This window comes from Anoplolepis gracilipes, chromosome 3 (genome assembly GCF_047496725.1).
Source record: "Anoplolepis gracilipes chromosome 3, ASM4749672v1, whole genome shotgun sequence".
Lineage (NCBI taxonomy): Eukaryota > Metazoa > Arthropoda > Insecta > Hymenoptera > Formicidae > Anoplolepis > Anoplolepis gracilipes.
In genome coordinates, this window is record NC_132972.1 from 18,337,501 (window position 1) to 18,345,000 (window position 7,500).

The 7,500-nt window shown below is 56.9% G+C and overlaps 2 non-coding genes across 2 annotated transcripts in view; both read left to right on the top strand.

Annotated features, from left to right (window-relative positions):
- Window positions 1-179: 179 nt before the first annotated feature.
- Window positions 180-334, top strand: LOC140664347 (5.8S ribosomal RNA). The gene has a single exon (XR_012046444.1). It is a non-coding gene; the product is annotated as a 5.8S ribosomal RNA (ribosomal RNA).
- Window positions 335-1,441: 1,107 nt separating this feature from the next.
- Window positions 1,442-7,500, top strand: part of LOC140664344 (large subunit ribosomal RNA) — an 8,164-nt gene continuing 2,105 nt past the window's right edge. Inside the window, exon 1 of the ribosomal RNA XR_012046442.1 lies at window positions 1,442-7,500. This exon is cut by the window's right edge and continues 2,105 nt beyond it. This is a non-coding gene — a ribosomal RNA (large subunit ribosomal RNA).

Below are 7,500 nucleotides of genomic sequence, written 5' to 3' on the forward strand. Positions count from 1 at the left end.
TGACGATCGAAGAAGCCGCCCGGGTAGGCCCAAAAACCACCCGACGACGACGACGACGTCACTGCCGTTCTCTGCTCTCTCTCTCCTCGAAGAGGAGAAGGGGGCAGCAGACTAAAAGTAAGATTATTGTAACACGGAGCGTTTGATAATGTAAAACGCGACGATAAATGCAAAACGATTACCCTGAACGGTGGATCACTTGGCTCGTGGGTCGATGAAGAACGCAGCTAATTGCGCGTCAACTTGTGAACTGCAGGACACATGAACATCGACATTTCGAACGCACATTGCGGTCCACGGATACAATTCCCGGACCACGCCTGGCTGAGGGTCGTTTAAATAACCCGAAACTGCTTGCGCCTTTCCGCGAGAGAGTCTCACGTATCCCTCTATATATAATAGAGGGACGAGACGATCACGCGCCGACTGGCCACGGCGCGCGCGCGCGCCAAAACTTGCGCGCGTCGTCCGCTGAGCCGTGTCGCGCGGAGCTCTCGATCGGCGTACGAGCGATCCGTTGGACGTTCGCCCGAGAGAGGAGCCCGGCGGGTGGTATACCCCGCTTGAAAAGCTTGGGGGACCCCCGTTCTCGTCCTCGGCGTCGTCTGAAATGACACCCGGGTTTAAAAAACATTTTACCGGGTGGCGAGGAGGAGACTTGTGTGAGAGAAAGAGTAAGAGAAGAAAGATGAAGAAGAAGAGGTGGCGAAGCGCCCCCGCGCCCAGAGACTTGTCGAATGGAGGAGAGAGGAAAAGGAGGAGGAGGAGGAGGAGAAGGAGAAGAGAAGAGCCCGACCGCGGCGGCGGAGAGAATTTTGCGGTGCGAACGGCCGTGCGCCCGTGGAGAGAAAGAACGAGTCTCGTCTCGTTCATCCCGCGCCGCCGTCTCGCTACCGCCCCCCCGTGTGTCGCCGCTCTCTCACTCGCTATCTCTCTCTCTCTCTCTCTCTCCAGCTCTCTCACTCAGTCCTCTCGGTGCGCCGGCGGGCCGCTTGCCCCCTTCCTCCGTCGCCGTGATAACGGGACGGAGAAGAGAAGAGAGTATTATACTACGGAGAGCAGCGCGCGTTCGCGGGTGAATCGCGAGCCGACCGCGTGTCCGAGTCCACGAAAATTTTCCTTTTCCGCCACGGAAAAAAAGGATGTCGAATTATTTTGGGACCGGCAGGCGTCGTCGCGTACTCGTTTCGAAATCGATTCGCCCCGAACACTCGAATTATATAAAAAAAGCGCAACAAATAATAATTTTGTTGTAGTTTTTTTTAGTAGCGCACACCTCTAACTCTCTCTCTCTCTCGTTCTCTCGAACTCTGCCGAAAGATTGGGTTCTTTCGTTCTCCGCGCTCTCCTACCCCGCGCATGCGCGGTGCGCCGCTGGCCCCCCTCTCTCACGAGGGCGGAGAATCAAAAGAGAGCGCGCCCGCGCGCAGTATCATTTCGACGACCTCAGAGCAGGCGAGATTACCCGCTGAATTTAAGCATATTATTAAGCGGAGGAAAAGAAACTAACCAGGATTTCCTTAGTAGCGGCGAGCGAACAGGAAAGAGCCCAGCACCGAATCCCGCGGTTCCGCCGCAGGGAAATGTGGTGTTTGGGAGGATCCGCTTATCCCGAGTTGTCGCGTCGCGTCCAAGTCCATCTTGAATGGGGCCACTTACCCGTAGAGGGTGCCAGGCCCGTAGCGACCGGTGCGCGTCTCGGGAGGATCTCTCCTTAGAGTCGGGTTGCTTGAGAGTGCAGCTCTAAGTGGGTGGTAAACTCCATCTAAGGCTAAATACGACCACGAGACCGATAGCGAACAAGTACCGTGAGGGAAAGTTGAAAAGAACTTTGAAGAGAGAGTTCAAGAGTACGTGAAACCGTTCAGGGGTAAACCTAAGAAACCCAAAAGATCGAACGGGGAGATTCATCGTCAGCGGCGCTGGCTTCGCGTCGGTGGGCGATGTCCCGCGGAGTCCTCGCGGCTCGCGCGCGGGCACGCTACCGTGCGTCGATGTCCGGCGCTCGTCGTCGTGCACTTCTCCCCAAGTAGAACGTCGCGACCCGCTGGGTGTCGGTCTACGGCCCGGGTGTGTCGACTGTCGCGTCGCCGGTAAAACGGCACGCGACAAACCCCCGGTCGCCCGGCCGGCTGCTCGGCGGTACGCGCATGGTATCAGGCCGCACTTTGGTGCGTCGAGGCCGTCGCAAGCGCGCGCCACGGTACCCGGAGGTTTGCGGACTTTGCGCCGTCCCCGGTCCTGGCCCGCTGTTGGTTAAAGTACGGATTCACCTTCGACAGGCCCGAGAACGTCTCGCCGCGCGCGCTCCCCGCAAGGGGTGCCGCGCGCGGCAGACCGATACCGGTCGGCGACGCTACTGCTTTGGGTACTCTTAGGACCCGTCTTGAAACACGGACCAAGGAGTCTAACATGTACGCGAGTCATTGGGACTTGTCGCGAGACCTAAAGGCGCAATGAAAGTGAAGGTCGGCCCTGGCCGTCGACCGAGGGAGGATGGGCCGCGTCGCGATGCGGCCTCGCACTCCCGGGGCGTCTCGTTCTCATCGCGAGAAGAGGCGCACCCAGAGCGTACACGTTGGGACCCGAAAGATGGTGAACTATGCCTGGTCAGGACGAAGTCAGGGGAAACCCTGATGGAGGTCCGTAGCGATTCTGACGTGCAAATCGATCGTCGGAACTGGGTATAGGGGCGAAAGACTAATCGAACCATCTAGTAGCTGGTTCCCTCCGAAGTTTCCCTCAGGATAGCTGGCACTCGGCCGTTCCGCACGGAACGCGCGCGAGTCTCATCTGGTAAAGCGAATGATTAGAGGCCTTGGGGCCGAAACGACCTCAACCTATTCTCAAACTTTAAATGGGTGAGATCTCTGGCTTTCTTGAATTATGAAGCCACGAGCATCTTCGGATCAGAGTGCCAAGTGGGCCATTTTTGGTAAGCAGAACTGGCGCTGTGGGATGAACCAAACGCAGAGTTAAGGCGCCCAACTCGACGCTCATGGGACACCATGAAAGGCGTTGGTTGCTTAAGACAGCAGGACGGTGGCCATGGAAGTCGGAATCCGCTAAGGAGTGTGTAACAACTCACCTGCCGAAGCAACTAGCCCTGAAAATGGATGGCGCTGAAGCGTCGAGCCTATACTCTGCCGTCAGCGGCAAGTGGGGCGGCAACGGGCAGCGCGCGGCGAGGCCTCGCGCCGAACCGCGCCTCTCGCGTCGTCACGAAGCCCTGACGAGTAGGAGGGTCGCGACGGTGAGCGCAGAAGGGTCTGGGCGTGAGCCTGCCTGGAGCCGCCGTCGGTGCAGATCTTGGTGGTAGTAGCAAATACTCCAGCGAGGCCCTGGAGGACTGACGTGGAGAAGGGTTTCGTGTGAACAGCCGTTGCACACGAGTCAGTCGATCCTAAGCCCTAGGAGAAATCCTATGTCAATGACGGCGTACAATATACTCGAGTGTCTAAGAGAAACCTCGATATATATTAAATATAAATATATATTTATATATCGGACAGAGGAACGCGCAAAGTTTTTCGAAAGAAAAAATTTTGTCGTTGTTCGTCGTTGTCGATGACACACGCCCGTCGGGCGAAAGGGAATCCGGTTCCTATTCCGGAACCCGGCAGCGGAACCGCATACAATTCGGGCCCTCGTAAGAGTGTTCGTCGGGGTAACCCAAAATGACCTGGAGACGCCGTCGGGAGATCCGGGAAGAGTTTTCTTTTCTGTATAAGCGTTCGAGTTCCCTGGAAACCTCTAGCAGGGAGATAGGGTTTGGAACGCGAAGAGCACCGCAGTTGCGGCGGTGTCCGGATCTTCCCCTCGGACCTTGAAAATCCAGGAGAGGGCCACGTGGAGGTGTCGCGCCGGTTCGTACCCATATCCGCAGCAGGTCTCCAAGGTAAAGAGCCTCTAGTCGATAGAATAATGTAGGTAAGGGAAGTCGGCAAATTGGATCCGTAACTTCGGAATAAGGATTGGCTCTGAGGAGCGGGGCGTGTCGGGCTTGGTCGGGAAGCGGGTCTGGCTGACGTGCCGGGCCTGGGCGAGGTGAACGGTCGGCGTTCTCGCGCCGGTCCCGGGATCCGAGCTCGGTCCCGTGCCTTGGCCTCCCGCGGATCTTCCTTGCTGCGAGGCTTCCGTGGCGGCGCGAGCCGTCGTGGTCGTCCTCTTCGGCCGCCATTCAACGCTCAGCTCAGAACTGGCACGGACTAGGGGAATCCGACTGTCTAATTAAAACAAAGCATTGCGATGGCCCTCGCGGGTGTTGACGCAATGTGATTTCTGCCCAGTGCTCTGAATGTCAACGTGAAGAAATTCAAGCAAGCGCGGGTAAACGGCGGGAGTAACTATGACTCTCTTCCGTTTAGCAAAGCAACACGCCGCGATGGGACATTGTCGAATGACGTGTCCCTCCGGCTGAGCGGAGCGAAGACTGGTAAGAGAGCGTGGTGGCTATGTCTCTTTTCCGAGCCGGCAAAGCAACACGCCGCGATGGGACTTCGGTGTCGGACGAGTCCCTCCGGCTAGCAACGCTGGCTCCGGTAAGAGGGCGTAGTTTATTGGAACGTGATGCGCCTCAAACAGCCTCTCACGTTCAAGTTGAGCATCCTACCTCCTCGTGGTACTCCTGGTAACGCTGCGGCTTAATTGCGTAGCGGCTAAATGGTGTCTCAGCGTTAGTGCGCCCTAAAGGGTCTTGTGCCCATGTGCCGAATCCTATGGTGAGTTGTGGGGCCAAGAAAGGTGAGGCTTTTCGGGGACTCTCGGTTGATATACCGTTTGCTCCCCACCACGCAGTAAATATGATGAGTACAAATGAAAGAGAATCTCACCGCCCGGGTTCTCGGATGGCCCGGGCACTGCGTGCTAGAGGCGGTGTGGCGGGTGGTGTAGCGACCCCCGTTGGAGGCGACGATTCTCCCGCGGTTAATAGCGATAATGCCAACATGCAGGCGTCTCAGACGAACCCAGTTCACTGTGAGCACTGCGGAAGGGAGTTTCGGAGCACGCGTGGCCTGGGGTTACACGTTGTACGTGCCCACCCCGAGGAAGCCAACAGCGCTATCAATGTCGAGCGAGTCAGGGCCAGATGGTCAGAGGAGGAAATCCGTCTCATGGCGAGGAGTGAGGCAACAGCCGCCTCAGCGGGGGTTCTCTTCATGAACCAACACCTCCAGGAGATGTTCCCCCATAGAACGTTGGAAGCGGTCAAAGGTAAGCGTCGACAAGAGGCTTACCGGAGGCTTGGTCCTTCAGTTCAGCCAGGAAATCGCGTCAGGACCAGACGTGGACGGCACAGGCAACAGGGCAGAAGCGATGATGACAGGAGTCGCTGGCCCTGCCGCCATTGAGACGGACGAAGGGGAAAACCCTGGTATGATGGCGGCGTCGCAGCCTTTACCTCACGACCCAAGTACGGGTGTTGAGAGGCTTCGAAGCGCGGTGGAGGAGCTCATAGAGCAGGTCCGACGCTTCCGTAGCTACGAGGCTGGTTCTCTATTGGCTACGGCTGGAGAATTTCTGGAGGGAAGATACGACGTCCATGCCATTGAGAGATGGCTGGGCAAGGTCTTCCCGGTACAGACGACGCGCTCTCCTCGACGAGCAAAGACAGCGAGGCGCAATCCTCCAAAGAACAAAGAGAGTAGTAGGAAGCAAATGAGGATTAGAGAATATGCAATTGTGCAATCTCTATATAAGAAAAACCTCAAGACGTGTCTTGCGAGAATACTCGATGGAAACTCCGAACGTACACGACCGTCCGAAGTTGAATTCCGCGAATACTGGCGTCCCATTATGGAGGCGTCCAGTGGTGCGGATGGAGACTTGGCGTCGTTGCGGGAGCGGTACGGAGAGTCAAGGACACGAGCCAGTTCCACCCGGAGACATCCACCGATGGCCAGAGGGATTCATCTCGAAGGCGTCGGTGAGGGCGCGGCTGGGTCTAGCAACCCACCGGCCGATAAGTCCTCGCTCTGGGACCCGATCTCAGTTTCTGAGGTTAGTCGGGTTTCCGTAAGGATTGGTTCTGCGCCAGGTTTGGATGGCATAGTGCCTCGTGTTTGGAATGCCGTTCCGGCTCCGATCCGGGCCTTGCTGTTCAACCTGTTGCTCCTAGCAGGAGAGGCTCCCGCCTCGATCACCACTACCAGGACGGTGTTCCTAGAAAAGGGGAAGATGCCGGAACGGCCTAAGCCGTCGGACTATCGACCTCTGAGTATAGGCTCCGTTGTGTTGAGACACTTACACAAGATACTGGCAAAGAGACTATCGGCTCTTGACATATTTGATAAGCGTCAGCGAGGATTTCGGCCGGTCGATGGCGTTTGCGAAAACGTCACGACATTGACGGCATTGCTGGGCGACGCTAAAAGGAGCAAGAGGGCACTCCATGTGGCGTGTGTGGACCTGTCGAAGGCATTCGACACGGTATCGCATAACGCCATACATAAGACACTCGAGGAAGCAGGGTTGCCATTGGCCTTCCGAGAGTATGTCAGAGCCGCATATGATAATGCCGCCACGGTGATCCAAGGCGCCGATGGTGTAGTGTCGAGGATGCAGCTGGGACGTGGTGTGAGACAAGGAGATCCTCTGTCGCCCCTACTGTTCAGTCTGGTCGTGGATCGGACACTTGGGCTTCTCTCGGAGGATGTTGGGTATAGAATCGGTGGAAGGGTGGTCGACGTGCTGGGTTACGCTGACGACATTGTACTCCTGTCATCTACCAAAGTTGGCTTGCAGGAGAATTTGACTCGGCTGCATGAAGCCTTAGAGCGATGTGGGCTCAGTATTAACGCTAAAAAGACAGGCGTCCTATCTCTAGTGCCTTCAGGACGAGACAAGAAGGTTAAAGTGGAAACAACACCAAGCTTCACACTGGGGGGAGTGGTGATACCGCAGAGATCCCCAACGGAGATTTGGACGTACCTGGGCAATGACTACCAAGGTGCTAGGGAATATGCACACATCCCGCCGTTAGCTCTGGCCGTCGAGCTACTCACGAAAGCACCGTTAAAACCTCAACAGAGGATACGGTTGCTGCGAGACTGCCTCCTCCAGAGGTATTATCACCGATGGGTGGTGGGTTCAGTCTGCGCCAAAACGTTGAAAAGGGCGGATGTGACAGTAAGAACTGCGGTTCGACGCTGGTTGCGACTTCCCCACGATGTGCCTGCCGGCTACTTTCATGCGCCGATACAGAGTGGCGGTCTCGGGATGCCTCTTTTGAGAGCTTTTATCCCTATTCTAAAGTACAACCGACTGCAACGGCTGTGTAGGAGCTCGCTGCCGGCCGCGTCGGCCGCTGCCGAAACCACGTATGTGGCTAGACAGTTGGCCTGGTGTGAAAACCAGATGCGTGTTCGTGCAAGCAGAGTTACGACCACCGTTGAGCTGAGACGGCAGTGTGCGGCATGGCTGCACGAGTCTTGTGATGGAAGTGGTCTCAGGGAGGCTGATGCCTCCAAACTGAGTTCCCACTGGGTGGCCGGCGGTGCC